Raw genomic sequence first — 16,253 nt, 5'->3', positions numbered from 1 at the left:
GTTCTATTTACTCAGGCAAATAGGAAGAAGATATGAGAAAATCTGTCTATTTGGTTAATTGTTGAAATTTAATTAACCAGATTTTATGGCAACAGACTTTCCTTAATGTAAATTGAATTTGGCTCTCTGGGAAAATGGCGCTTAAACGGTGTGACTCAACCCATTGTTTACCAGATTTTGTCTTACCATTTTGTAATTTGTTGAGATCCAATTCTGCTTTACTTTTTAGTGTCTAATTAGTTGAGTTTTTTTTGTATTTTACTTGCTTTATCAAGTCCTAAATCAACACTTGTGTGAAACAGCTGATTATTAGGTGATCATAGGATCACAAATCAAGTTAAGACAATCTCAAGGGTGCCTTTTTTTCACCAATTAACAAAATCATTGAACAGAAAAATGATGCAGCCTAATCGAGCAACGTTGAGTTTCCTACTTGGAAGAGGCCAACAACAGCAAAGAAGGAAGGAAAGGTAAGATTTTTTAATTGTAAACTGTTAACTAAATTAACTTGACTCACTGTATTAGATTGTCTTCTTTTGTCTCTCAATCTTTTTCCCTTCTCACCTCTTCCAATCAGTCCGCTTGATTAACTAAACTCTGGGTGTCTTTTTGTTTTTTTTTCAGGCCCAATCTAACTCACTGAATACCTGGCTGCCGAGATTTTATCCAAAGTCAATATACTTCAATTGAGGGAAGCTGGTTTAATCAGTTTAATTTGATTTATCTCACCTTCCATGAATGGAAAGGAATCGTCTGCTTCCAAGGAAAAATATAAAACATTTACAGGAGTTGAAATTGGCTAATGATTAAGATGTTAAGTCTATCATTAATGTTGATACAGCGATTGATTTATTACTAATGATGGACATAAACGTGATTTTAATTGTTCGCTCCACTCTACCTTGATTATCGAATGAACTGTAATGCAACTTGACAGGAACATCATTATCATCGCCATGCTCATCAATAGTTTAACAAGATGATACATTAAAAGTCAACCTAAAGATCGGAAGTGATGGTGACGATAGTTAAGCCTTCATGCCAAATCGAGTGATGTTCATCGTTAATATTGATAACTTAATATTTTCAATAAGCGTGCATTTGGTTGGGATAATTTTGCCCCTAGGGTAGCGATTATAACAAAGAAATGATGATTGGTTAAAAATATTTCAGCTTGCCTGTTAATCGAAAGAGTTAAATCAAAAATCAGCAACCACACCTTGTTATACTTTCCAATTGTGACCAGATAATGGAAAAGTGTATGATAGAGATTCAAAAAAACGAATCAAACCAAATGGTTAGACTGAATTGGTTTGCAGACGAACGGTAATCAAGCTGATTATATTTCGATGAAAACAGATAATTTCTTGGATAATGTTTAAATTGGCGCTTGAAGGGGGCGAAATAATATTTAATGATTCCTCCATGATTAGTGTAATTTTTGAAAAAAAAGTTAACCAATTTTCAAAAAGCCTCACTACTTAATTTTTCTTTCTTTCATTTCAATTTTCTGGGTTAGAGAATCCAAAATCAGCCCGATTCTTGCCCTAGAATGCCAATTAAATATCTTTTCTCTTTCTTTTCCATCCATTTAATGATAGTTTATGTCAAACTAATGTTACTCTTCATCATCAACATCATCATGAAATACATTTAAACATCATTTCAATCATGTTTCAATGAAAAAAGGGCAAAATTAATCATTCACATAACCATACAATTTTTGTTAAATAAAAAAGTAAATGTTTTATTGATCAATTTCTTTACTCTTTCCTCACCTTAAAATAACTCAAATAATCATGATATCACAACAAACATGAGCAACAACAAAGCAATCAAGGGAAAATCAATGGAGCGCAAACAATCAAGAAAATCTATCACCAATGGATGAAATGAAATCACCAAAAAAACTGATGAAATAATGCAAGCTGTTAAAAAGCAAAATAAAGTCAATTGGTTATAAAGTAATTGTTAATACATTTGGCCATCTTGTAATTATCCAGTCAATTCTTTGCCGACATTGCTGGTCAATAAATTAACAACGAAGTATAAAACAAAGGTTTGACCAGTAAATTGAGTTGTAAACAATAAATTAAATGATTGGACAGGTAATGAGGTAAATTTTGCCGGCAATGAAAATGGTGAAAGTAAATTGTTTAACACAATTTGGAGTAGCAGTTTGTCCATAGTAATAGTTGATTGAAAAAAACAAGGAGAAAGGCGTAAGTTATCAGGTTAATCAATGATAATCATATTGAACTTTATGATTGGGTTTACTTGAAAGTTGCATTTTAATGACATTTAATTAGTGAAAACAAAAGCAACAAATAATCAGTAAACATCATTAATGGTAATATCAATTAATATTGGTAAACAGTTTACCATTTGTTTCCAATATTTTGCTCATATTGGGTTAAACTTTCACTTGTACCTTTTGGCTATTAATTTACAGTACAATTGATTGTTAAAAGGTAGGTTTTAATCATCCATCCTGTAACCATGCTTTATGCATGTTTATCATTAATGATAGCATCAACAATAAGCAACAATTAAGACAAAACAAGCCCACAATTGAAAATTAATTTTTCCACTGATGTTTAGCTCAACATTGAGTACGGAAATTATCACTCAAATTGACCAACATTTACCAAGATTAATTTCCCGATTATGATATTGTTTACCAGGTTGTTGTTGATGTTGTTGATGTTGATGATGGTCATGATGATGTAAGGTAAGAACATGATTGTTGCCATTATTAGTTCTATTGGGAGAAACCCATTCATTAATCAACTTGTTTCTTCATTTTCTGAATTTTCTTCCTTCCTTTTTTTTTACTCTTCCTTTGCCTTATCCAACAATACATTTCAATTTAAATTATCTGAATTATTTTGGAAACTCAATGTTTACCTGATTACACTTTACTAAACACTTTGACTGTATTTTTGCGTTTCTTTTTGTTTTCTTTTGTTGAGTGTTTCATCAAGCAAAATGCTCATAAAAACAAACGTAAAACACAAAATTGATGGATAATGATAGTAATAATACAATTGTTTTTTACACTAATCACCTTAACATTTAATTGATGAGAAACCTTCAATTCTTTATAATTGACAGCAAGAATAAATGGTAGAATCACATTTTCATAATTAATATACATCAACACTGTTATTACCCATCAAAAGACAACAATTCAACGTTTTTCTTTCATTCCAATCACTCAAGTATCTCTTTCAATTGATTAAAATAATACACAACACATCTTATAATATTTACAATAATCATTATCATCTTCATGTAATGATAATACATTTATTATTACAAGTTATTATAAAAAGATTGAAATGATAGATTCAACTGACCCATATCAATGACCTCCTCTCACTTAACCAACTCAAGGCCACTTTTTTCATTCAATATTTTGGTGTCATTGAAAGTTGTCGACGGGCTTTAGATCATCATTGGCCTGAAATCTGGTCAAAGGGAGAGATGATCCAGTTAAAAGGGAGAAAGCAATATTCGGCTATTTATCTTGCCCTTTGCTGAGCTTCATCTTTATCTAAATCTGTTTCTGTTTTCTTCTTGTTTCAGTTTCAATCTTTTTTTTGCCTCCTTTTTTTGAACGAGTTAAAGATGTTAATGAAGATGACAAGGGGAATCCATGATATAAAAATGGCAAATCACAAGTAAAATCTTTCTTTACATGTTCCAACGCACCATCATCAGCACAGCAAATGATAATCGCCTCCTGAAGAGTTTTCAAGATGATAAATTTTGTCTCGAAAGAAGAGAGAAAAAAAAGTGTGCCCAAAAATATCGATTAAAGTTGTTTCTGTCCTTTTTTTGGCCAACATTGAGTTCATTTTTTAATCTTTTTCAGGTTCGTTTAAAGGTCCAGTAACATAAAACTCTTTCACTTAGTCAACATTATCTTTCAGTATTATCTTCACATCTCATTAAACTGTATCCATTGAAACGCCATGTGACACCATCAAATGAATAAAAAAGAGTATCATATTTATACTTTTCCGTTCTTTAGTCCCATTCATGTTGAGATACAAATCGCATTTAACCTTGGTCTGCCTTTGCAAAGGTCATCATTTCATCATGCAAAAAAGAGATAAAAAACAAATTAAATTATTATAATTATTTCAATCTAATTGTGATTATCATCTTCATCTAAAATTGTACTCACTTGTACCGATACCTTGTCTTTCATTTTTATTGTCACACAAGTGGGTTTATTTCATCTGGTAAAGCAATTGTCAATTTATTCCTTGATTAATATTTCTTGTTAGTTTTATCAATGTCAATGGGATCTGCAATAAATTAAGTTAAAAGCAGTCCATTTTGCTGAGGATATCGGTTCTGACTCTAGTTTCATTTTTCAGGTTGGTGAAAAGCAATTGCTCTTGTTTCGATGAAAACCAAAATAAATGCAATCAATCTCAGGCTAGACAAAAATCCAGATCCAACGGTAACAACAACAATTTTACCAACATGGGTCAGTTTGTTGGTAGAAAATGAGGTTGATCTAAGGCCATACATTTAGGTCATCAATCTACATTAGTTATTGGACTTCTTTTCTCACATTGTTAAATTATTTCTTGACCATGGTTATATTCATCTTTGCCCCCTAAAATGTTTACAATGATCAAGATCAATCTTGTTTACTTGTTAGGCCACTGGTAATTGCAAATGGGTTGTTCATTGAGTCTTTGCTTTCTTTGCTGACATAGATTCCATCAATTATTATTAACACCAATTACTTTGCCTATTTTCTTGTTTAAATCTGCTATCTGCAAACACCAAATAAATATCCAAGAAATGTAACGATAAACTGGTTCTCTCTCGCTTAATATTATTGAATTATTTACACTTGGTATTTGACGTGATTGTGGTAGTTTGTTTAACCTAGAAAGCCGTAGATCAGGAAATTGCCATTCATTTTAGAGGTCAGTGGGATTTGTTTTGACATAGGCCAATAGGATATAACCCAATTTGATGTAATGATAACATTGAGAACAAGAATGATACCAGGTCAGACAAAATCGATTTAAGCCATAGAATATTGGGTGTAACTGAAGGAAAGTGTAAAAATTGAGAAAAAAATTGCAATCATTAATTATGCATGAACAAAAACAGAAGAAATGTTAGAGATTGTGTTAAAGTAATGAATTGCGAGTTAAAATTTAACTTGGAATGAATTTTGAACTATTAGTTAGAGCAAATAGGTGTTGATGTTGCTGGTTGATTCTTAGAAAGGCCAAATTTTATGACAACCAAAATCCAACAATTTCAAATCCTTGATTTAGCAATTACATTTATGTTGTTGTTGGTCTCAATGGCATTGGTGTTGATCATGTTTATCCTCTTCTCAATTTCATGTTACTTGATATATTTTAGCAGGCAATAGTAAACAGAAGAGTTGATGTTGTTCATCAAAATATTTTATCTTGCATGATTAACTATGCACAGGCTTCACTTTTTTTTGCATCATGTTCATCATCACCAATTGAAACTGAACCCTTGAAATGAAATGGACAGGTTTGATCAGGCTTTTGACCTGGAATCGATTTTTCATCTTGTTTTACGCTTATTGAATTAGCATCTTCTCACAACTTGGTTTGCTATAAATTTAACTTATATATATATTTATATTAAAATGGTAGGAATAAAAAAAACAGAATGAATTAATAGTATCCAGCAAAGAGTGAGAGGGATAAACAGTTGACCTCGAAATTGGATAAGCTTAAAAGAATAGGCTGATTGTTGGTTGATTGGCAAGAAATGAAAACTTGTAAAACTACACTATCAGCACCACAATAATCGACATGAATAACAGCACCAGTCAACATGGTTTTAAGAAAATCATTGATTCTCTACATTATAGCATCAATGATGATCAATTGTACTAAACACTACCTTTATTCGGCCATTGTTTAGCTTTCCTTCTCTCTTTACGTTGCTATTGCACACCAATTGTTAGTTTAAATGATCATCCTAACTGAATCTGTCAAAATCAATTTCACTCTTTTCTGGTTGCCATTCTTTACTTTAACTTCCCATTAAGACCAATCCGTTTACTTTTAAACCGTTGTACCTTTTGTAGCCATTCAATTATATCTTGGCTTGATAACATGAAATACTGATCCGTAACTTCAACTATAGATAACAGGATTGCCTCTTGATTACATCTAATAGTGGAAACAATCAAGCTAGAAATGAAGATGAAAAAAATACGGATTATTATAGAGAAAGCGAAAGTCTTAAAGCTTCTTAGCATATACTTACTCACATTATCAGATGTTCCGCTATTTTTTCTCACACAATCAATCCTTCATTAACATGAGTGAAATGGTGACATAGCTTTTGAGTAAATAATTAGTAGAATTAACGAATTTAAATTTAAATTTTTCCAAAGAAAGAAAACAAAATTCCTGGTTGCACTTGCTGTTGTCCGGGAAATATTGGATGAAGCAAACACTAATAATCAAATTAAAAGAAATAATTCAATTAACCTAATGTAATCTGGTAAAGAGTGAGGATTAAAAAGATAAACACAATTAAACAATTTGAAAAATTCAATAGAAAAACAATTAAACAAAAATCAATACTAATTAACAAGACAAGCCAACAGAAACAGAAAGCTAACGGATCCTAATTGATTAATGGCGGGCAACAAGAAAGAGCGGGTAAAATGAAAAGACAATTTTCTCAAAAAAATCAATTAATCAATTATAAAAACCAACTCTTTCCATCTTGATTTAATCATGGTTGGAAAGAAAAATCAGTCTAATTAGAGTGCAATTGTAGTGAATCCAACAGAAAAAATTATGACTGTATGTACTTAAACAACTTGAACTCGTCAATACCAAATTCAAATCAGATTTTGACTTTCTTTACTCTTTTCCGCTTCTTTTTTCCTTTACATTAAATCTTCATCATCCACATCTTCATCCTCTCTAATGAAAAGTCTTTTTTTTCACTCTTTTATCTCGAAAAAAATGATCAACTCACAATAGAATGGTTAGTTCACTGAACTTTACCACATAAAAATCCAATCGATTTGTTTTTTCTTTCTTTCTCATTCCAACAACAACTCAGAATGAGTTTCAACATTCTCGTCAGATTCATCTTTTCACCAAGGAAAACAAATGTTCACTTTGAACAGCTTGAAATGATCATCACAACTTGAAACACCCAAAGTACATCAACAGAAACAAAATCAGAAGCTTTAATTCAAAAGTTTGTTTACCCTCCACCAAAGAGTAACTTTACAATATACACTGCCATCTATAATCGACAAATCAAATCCATCCTTTATTTTCGCACCAAAAGATGACGCTAGGCTATCAGCGTTAACCCAAACCCAAATGAAAATGAAACTAAATTATTTGATTGCTAAATTGGTGTTTTAATTTACAACTAATATGAAAGCAAATCATATTGACAATGAACGTCTTTTGAGTTGGAAATTCAAGAACCAATGATTTAATGGTCAAGAAAATTAAAAGTTGAAGCAAAACTCGGTCATAAATTGAAGTAAATTGTAAGTCAAAGCCTCGATCTGATCAAGATCACAGTCTTTAGAAATACATTTTTGTTTAATGTAATGAAAAGATCTTAAATTGTTGCCATTTCATTAAGTCAACTGATCTATGGCAAAATATATTTCCAGTTTCAGTCTTTAATTAATGATGTTGAGTGAAGCTCGTATTGATTATCTTCCAACAAGATCAACGCTGATATCAAAAGTAATTAAAGTAGAGCCGTACAAAATAATCTTAGCGACGAACCTGAAACCATTTTCTTGAAGATTAGAAGGAAAAAAATTCTGAATTTCCATCTCATGCAATCTTAATTCAGTTGATCGAGTTTGCAAGAAAATATATTTCTTTAAGAAGATCGATTCTTATGATTTTTTTTATGTGAGAAACATTGAAACCATGATGCATCAGATGAGATTTGGATGAACAATCCTGCCTAATCTCTGTGCTTGTCAACGTAATTCACTTTTGAATTATTTCTTGAATTTTGCTGTCTATTGATTTCTCGTTTGCTTTGGATCAATTTTTGTACATTATAAACAGTTTTCAATGATATATTATTAATAGTGATTTATATTACCCGGAGATGTCTGTCACATTTTCCAGAATCTATCGAGCTTCAGTTTGTTTTATATCTCTGGAAATCCGAAATCATTTCAAAGCACTAAAAAGCAAATCATAACCAAAAAAATACCTAAAAGCTTAGGAAACACTCATCCAATTTTAAACTCTGGTAATGGAAAACATAATCAAGTAAAGTTAACCCAAAAAATCGTAAATCTAATTGTTCTATACTCTGGTCAATATATTCCAAATTGTTCAACTTGCCTTTCAATGCACCAAGAAATGTTTCTTTTCCATGTTCATTTCAGTTTTTTTTTCGCTGGTCAATAAATTCTGACTGATTTTCCAGCTTTTCTGATAAATAGATTGATCACTTCATAAGATTGATTAGATATTTTGTTGATGTTTCAACTTCTGCTTTAACCATTTTCTCGATTCTCAGCACTATGCAAGTTAACTCAAACTTCAATTACGATAGAAAAAAATCTTCCGCCAAATCCCAATGAATTTTGCAAAATAGTTTTAAGAGTCAGTAAAAGATCACGATGCTAATGTGGCCATTCTAGGCACCACCTCCAGAAAGACTTAAGTGTTGATGGCAAAAAGCACATGATATTCCAATAAAAGATGATTATTACACAAACTTAAATGGGCAAAACTGGGTAAAAATTGAGTTGTTGGAAATTTAAACTCTGTTAGTTTGTAGGGAATTAAAAACTGAATCCATTTGTGTGATTAAACAGTTTCTATAATCAATAGTTTTCGAGGAATTTGAGTTCGAAGTTGAAACTTCAATCGCCTTTTATACAGTTTTGGGAGCAGATTTTCTCATGAAACTTCATTATGCAGATGTAATTTTTGATGGGAATTCAGAAAATGCAACTATTGTGAGCAATAAAATTCTCTGTTTTCTGTAAAACAGATAAGTTCGATTTTAATTTAAACTGATCTCTTTTTGTGACCGTAAGATTAAGAGTCCTGAAACTTATTATTCATACATTAAAATTATTTGCACACATCATGGACTCAATAATTTTTTGAATTTCCTAATAGATCGCTTGATTTTGACCATTGGACTTGCAACGTTTGAGCCTAAATATTTCGAGAATGAGAGCACCTACAATCATCATTCTTTGACCGAACATTAGATTTTATTATGGTCTATGATATAATGAAATACTAAATTATTCGCAATCCTACAAAAAAAGCCATTGCAGAGTAATCTTTATGTTACCAGATTTTAGACTTTGTTTATAAAGTTGAATGGTTGTGCAAACAAAAATCTTATGTGTTCAAATATTATTCAGTATTAAATTAATCAGCTCAGATTTTATTCAATATTGAGTCATATTATATCATAGCTCATAAGCAAATCTAATAGTTGGCCAAAGAATGGTGTTTGTAGGTGCTTTCATTTTCGAAATATTGAGACCAAAAAGTTTCCCGTCCAATGGTCAAAATCAGGAGATCTATTGATGAATTCAAAAAAGTATACAATCCATGACTTGTACAAATTATTTTTATGGACTGATACTAAGTTTCAGATTTCTAAATTTTAAGGACACAGAAAAAGGCCGATTTAAATCAAAATCGAAGAATCGAAGTTATACGGAAACAGAAAATTTAATTCCTCAAAAAAAGTTCATTTTCTGGTTGATAATTTGAAACATCATCTTCAAGATAAGTTATATGAAAAAATCTGCCTCCGTTTTTGATCAATAAGCGATCGAAGTTTCAAATTTGACCTCAATTTTCTACGAAACTATTGATCAGAGAAATTTTCGACTATCACTACTGGATTCATTTTTTGATTTTCTACAAACTAACAGAAAGTAAATTTGCAAAAAGTTAATTATTAGACGTTTAAGTCCATTTTTATTTCAACACTTTGTCAATTTGTGGCAATTTGTGCACAAATGCAACAATTGTGTTATTTGTGTCTTTTTAGTAACAACCAAAGTAATATCTCTATTCATAAACGCCTTATAGCCTAACTTAAATGCCAGAAAGAAATGATACTTTGCAATAGAAGTTCGTTCAGGTATTGCCATTGATCACAGAGTAATTTGAAAGCTATTTTCAATGCAGATCATGTCTAGCATTATGCCAATTACGAACTAAATAGTAAGTTACCACAAATAGCTGAATTGATCAAAATCCATGTTAAAACTGGACTCTTTGAGAAGAAGCTATTGACATTATCGACTGTTTTGTCATTACAGAGTCAATCAAAAGTGTTTGCATCTTAATTGGCCCAGCATTTTTGCATAAATTGAAAGATTACCCAAAAAACCAGAAAATTTACCTTCACTTATTGACTCTACTTTCATTGAAAAGCATAATGGGAACTTTTAATGACCAAAAACATATTGTTATGAGTTTCGAAGGCAAGATTTAGACTGAAAATGGATCGTTCTCATTTTTGTAGTTTCTGGTATTCCGTAAAATTTTACAATTTAAGTTTAATTTGATTATTTTGCTTATTTCGTCCACAATATTTTGTAAAGTTGTGCATAAATGTGAAAATTGTGTTGAATGTGGCTTTTAAATATTGTTTGAATTATTACAGCCTGAACTCTCGCAAATTTATGAAAAGGACCTTTCGAAAATCACGGAAAATCGCAAGTTTGAATGTAAAGAAGCACAGATACGCACGAAGGTTCTGACTGTTTAATTGAACAAGTAGACTGGTTGAAACGAAAAGACTGTAAGTAAGAAAGTAAAACAATGAAAAACCCAAAGGAACTAATAATGTTGATGGCAGTCTAGTTCGACAAACCAATCTGAATGGATTTTCATGGTAAAGACGAAATGAGCTTATTGTAAGGTTGATGTGGTGAAATGATCACTACTGGAATATTCACCTTTTAATGATCAAGAATTTTACTGCGAAATCTCATAGCAAATTGAGCTTAACAAAGCTGAATCAATTTGTTAACATTCAACAGTTTGGTTGATTGAATCACTAAGCCAATATGCCAAGTCTCATCTAAAGCATTGATGCAATTGCAATCGAAACAAAATTTCATCAAAACTAATCAACTTTACTCGAAAACTCGCATTACAATCCTTTTCATTGTGATGCACAGATCTCAGTCAATGCACTTTCGAGTCGATTTCGTCTTTCATTCAGTTTCTTTCGTTCTTTAATTTAGCGACATTTGAAATGATTTTCTTCTTTACCATCACCATTACGTTCAATTGAATCTTGGATGCTACAAATCAAGGTTGAACGTTACAAGTTACTTTTAATCAACAACCTTCATCTAATATATCTAAGCGTCTTATTACAGTGAAAGGAACCATTCATTTCACTTTTTTCCCTATTTTCACCATTTTCCTCTTTTCTCATCTTTCTTTTTTATTAACCTTCATCTTAAGCTCTATAATCTTCATCATCTTAAATCTTTTTCTCAACATCATCATCTTATTGCAGTCATCATTCAGTTACATGTGCTTCAATTGAACGTTTCAAGTTACATCTGGCAAGAAAAAGGTAAAATAAATCAAACTAGAAAAAAAGGAAAATCAGATTGAATCAACAAGTTTATCGTCACTTTATTTTCAATTGTTAACAGAAAGAAAAGTTTTCATTCTTTTTTTCCCGTCTTTTCCAATGAATATCAATTTACTAATTTTCCAGTTTCATGTCTTGTATTGAGGTGCGAAAAATGGATTTTATTGATTACCTGCTAATGGTTACCTTTTGTCAGGTAGCAAACAATTGATATTAACAAGAATAACAATCATGACAAAAGGACAAAGAAAAGTAGAATTACAAAGTTTGATCAATTTCTTGTCTTCTTGCAAGTAAAAGGCAAGTTAACCCGTTAAAGGTTGCTCGAAATGTAAGATGACAAGAGTATCGATCAACAGAATAACCAGGGAAAAGAAGAAGAATCAAGGCTTGAAAGGTTGAGTGTTTACTTCAACAGTTATTCGGTGAGTTTGAATCGATAAATGAAGTTTATCAAAGGACAGAGGAAAGACGATCAAGAAAAGGAAAAAAGTAAAAAGTTGTAAAGTTGATTGAAAGGTTTGATCAAAATTGTTCAATGATATTGATGGCAAAATAATGTTCAACACTGAAAGAGATCATTGAATATTATATTCAACTAATAAGGTGACAAACTATAAGGTGAGGTTCAAATTGATAATGCTTATAATGAAAGGCAAAGTGTGTTTTAATAATGGTAAAACTCTGGGAGTGAAAAAAAAATTTGCAGTGAGATTGATATCAAAGATATTAAAGATGTCACGTTTCATGATGAACATGATAAAGAGTGGGAAAGACTGAGCAAGCAAAGAGAGTAAAAAAGTTCATATATGAATATTAAATAGAACTGCCTGGGAGTGAGAATAATGATGGAATCATTTGATTTCAAGAATTAATCGAAAATTTTGTCAAACTTTATTTCTCTCAATTTTATGCAAAATACAATTTCAGCTTAAACATTGAACATTAAACAAGTGTCAAGCAGATGACCATTTAATAGGTAACTCTTGGAGTTTATTTTAACTCAAGACAATCCTTTGCTCTAAAGGTTGAGATTCAATTTGTTTCTGAAATTGTTCCAACTGACATGGAGATTGAATATTTTGCAAAATTTTCTGAATAATTGATGATGGAATGAAATTTATTGTTCAAAATAACAATACAGAGTTAATAATTTTTGGATTGGGTTGAAGCTTTTTGTTTAATGTTTACAATAAATACATATGTATTTACTGTATGAATATAATGGTAACACATAAATATACAAAATACTTTTGGATATTGATTGGCTTAATGGATCAACTTTTTTCTTTCTCCCAACTCAGCTTTAACCTATTATTACTGATGCAGTACATGGGTCTGATTGAGTTGTATATTTATGCTGAGTAAATAAGTCAGCAGTTGGGTCGATATAAAGAAGAAACCACCAACGAGAGAAGGAGAAAAAAAATTGCTGATCAACTCATATTGGAATTATATGTATATGAATAAATGAATTATTATGTATCCTTGTTAGAGTATTGTTTTCATGTGAGAATAAAATTCTGAAGAAAATTCTGTGCCTCTTTTTGCCTCTTTATGCAAGCCAATATTTCTCACTGAATCATGGGTATCATGATTGTTGTTGTTTTTTGTTTTGAGGTTTTTGTTTTTGTTTTTTTCTTCTTCTTCTTCTTCGTCTTTTTTGCTTCGACTTACACTTCGCTGTACAGATGCTAATCACAAGTGAAAATAAATGGTTACTCATGATTATCATTATGATGATTATCATTATGTTGATGGTTATATGGTGATGAAAATGATGGTTTGCCAGAATAAAGAGGAAAGGATAAAAATTGAATAATAATGATAATGGTAAATGTGATGGATAAAGTTTCACGGTATAAAGATGTTCCACTGTAATTGCGTGCAACATGTTACACTTGTGAGATGAAGAGAGTTGCCCTGAATTGAGTCTATTCCTGAGAGTCTAATGTTAATATTGCATATAAAAACATCATCATCATCATTACCATTAACAGAATCATCAGCAACAAAAATTGTTATTTTTGTGTGAACCAACAAACTAATACAAGCTAGACGCCTTGACTTTTCCGTTTTTCAAATTGAATTGATAATTTTTGCATCAACAATATCATTGGTCACTTCCTTTTCATCATAATCATTTTCATCAGTTACATTGTCAATGTAATCATCCATTATTAATAAGCAAATTTGCTTTGGTCATTGATCAAAAATCTTTCAACCTAAACAAGTCACCCGCGTCACCAGTCAAACTCAATACGAAATTGAGGCATCTTGCTTTGACAAAAAATTCATTATCACATTTTTGCTTGAATCTTTTTACCATGAAAAAATGTCAGTCATTAAACTACACTGGTGGTTATGTTTCTTAAAATCTAAGCAGATCACTCTTTAAGCGCCAAGTTCAGAGCATAGTTAAGTTCTTGACTTCGAAAAAGCTTGCTTTTTGTGGTTCGTTTCTAAACTAGTGAGCCATGAGCCGACATATTCTAAACATACGTTTAAAATCCGAGTATTGTTACACTAGTTAACTAGCTTACACATGTAACACAAGCACAATTTTCATAAGGTGATGATGTTGATGGTAGGGGAGATGGAGATCGTTAAATGGTTAGTGATGAGGGTAAGGAGAAAAGACAATTATATTTCTGAAAGTGGAACTCGGAGATGAGGGGAAGATAAGAAGATGAAAAAAGTAACTTGGAACGTGCTGGGTTGATAATTTTGAAAAAAGTTGGTAGCAAAGTAAATTGAAGCGAATGGAACTCTAAGATGTCAGTAAAGATGGTAAGAGCGAACGAAGTTAACTGCTTACTGAAGCGAAAATAGCTGGGAAACGGAGTGAACTAAACGATAATATCGAATCAAGCTAAAGTAAAGGATATGGAAGATAGAAAAGGATAAGATGTGGGGTGAAAGTAAACGTGATAAATTGATAATTATGAAAACAAGGTGAATAGCAAAGTAAATTGTAGTGGATAGAATAAAAAATGTCAGTAAATATTATAACATGTTAATATAACAAGAGAGAACGATTTCAACTTATAGCATTATTTATGAATATTTTGCTGTTTTGAACTGAGTTAAGTAGGTAACGGGGATGGAAAAGAAAGACATGCAACAAACTGTTCAATTCTAAATCATAACAATTGAATCAGTTCAATTAGTAAAATATACTTCCGTTTTTTGTTGAATATTCTGTCTCCTGGCTTGAAGTGAATTGAAAATTCAATTTATTTTTATTTTGCTATACTATCATAATCTTTATTCTTAATCTACATTTTTTTAATGTCTTCTCAGGGTTCTTCATCTGAAGTAAAGACTAAAAATGTCAAAGAAAGATTCTTGAAATGGCTGGTGTTGCAACTCGCAAAGATGTTGCCATAGACATGAGCAACGTCAAGAAGTAATCAGCTTCATAAAACTCCGAAAACAACTCTCAAATCATTGCGTCCATCACTGATGATGAACCTTCCGAATCTTATAGAAATGATTCCGATGTGGCCATGGTTGTGAAAAAGCAAAAAGTTGGGTAGATTTAACAAGTTGTCAAACCCAGCAACATCAAGACAGTTGAAGTTGACTTCTCCGCGATTCCAGGAGGCGTGAACAAAGATGAGGAGCCGAATTTCGACAGTCGAGATGCATTCATGATCTCTTCCAATTTGATCTTCTTCATCATTCACCATTAGAATGTACTATGGCATGATGGCATACCTCAAATCTCTGATTATGGAGGGAATATTAGTATAAATCAAGTCCCTAGATTGATTGACTGGTTAAAGCGGACTTACAAAAATTGGGATTGATTCAAAAGACTATGATTTACATATTTCGTTTTCTAACGATATAACGGTCCACTTTTGGTTTCAATTTTTGAACAGATTGATCTTTATCGTGAACACTTCACTAGCTGATAATATGTAGCATTATACAAGCTTTTATAGAAGATTTATTGTACAGACATCCTACAATAGCAGAGAGTTAAAAATTTAAGAAAAAGGGTGCTGGAGCCAGCCATTTCATACTTTTATACTTGAGAAGAATAAAGCTGATTTAATAAAACTAGTTTATGGAATTTATGATGATGGTGAGCTGAACCCTGAACGAAATCAATATGATATACGATCGGTTTCGATAACGTTGTTTTTAATTATTTGGGCGAGGCTGAGGGGCCTGATATTGATAGGTGGTTTGTCTAAACCGATTTGTATTTCGACTGTTATCTCTTTCTCTTCTTCTAGACTCGTAATTCATTTGAATACATTCAAATTGCTTAGTGAGATTAGAAAGTTGTTCTATTAGTCAGCAAATTTTCTTGTGTAGAGAGATCTTTTTCACTGTTCTCTAAGAATTTAATTTCTCCAACCGATCTTTCGGCGTGAGATAATCTAGTGTCGAAGTCTAAACTATCATTAGTTGAGTATAAATCTATTAAAGTCTTGACAACTCTATTGACAAGCCTATTCAACTCTTCATCCCTTTAAAATTGACAATATGACCTACGAGGTCAACTATCTCATTGTCAACATTAAAAACAAAATCAACTCAAGTTGGACCAATAAAATTAACCTTATGTTGTTATCTGAGGAAACAGATAAACTAACACTCCAAGACATCTA

At 31.4% G+C, this 16,253-nt stretch overlaps 2 long non-coding RNA genes across 6 annotated transcripts; one reads left to right on the top strand and one right to left on the bottom strand.

Annotated features, from left to right (window-relative positions):
• Nucleotides 1-82: 82 nt before the first annotated feature.
• LOC149094047 (uncharacterized) lies at nt 83-1,750 on the top strand. The gene is made up of 2 exons (XR_016199357.1): nt 83-470; nt 625-1,750. It is a non-coding gene; the product is annotated as an uncharacterized LOC149094047 (long non-coding RNA).
• A 1,513-nt stretch (nt 1,751-3,263) lies between these two features.
• On the bottom strand, nt 3,264-6,662 carry LOC107366766 (uncharacterized). 5 transcript variants are annotated; one of them, XR_003083166.2, is made up of 5 exons: nt 6,292-6,662; nt 5,923-6,215; nt 5,320-5,639; nt 4,193-5,078; nt 3,264-4,076 (listed from the first exon to the last, which is right to left on the bottom strand). It is a non-coding gene; the product is annotated as an uncharacterized LOC107366766 (long non-coding RNA). The 5 variants fall into 5 exon arrangements; XR_001569747.3 differs by having other exon boundaries at nt 3,264-4,080; nt 5,320-5,627; XR_016199349.1 differs by having other exon boundaries at nt 3,264-4,080; nt 6,296-6,662.
• Between the last annotated feature and the right edge of the window lie 9,591 nt (nt 6,663-16,253).

This window comes from Tetranychus urticae, chromosome 2 (assembly GCF_039701765.1).
Source record: "Tetranychus urticae isolate SD_2017Ah chromosome 2, NJAU_TeUrti_SD_1.0, whole genome shotgun sequence".
Classification (NCBI taxonomy): domain Eukaryota; kingdom Metazoa; phylum Arthropoda; class Arachnida; order Trombidiformes; family Tetranychidae; genus Tetranychus; species Tetranychus urticae.
Note: the sequence above shows the minus strand (reverse complement) of the source record. Positions and strands in the feature narration are given on the sequence as shown.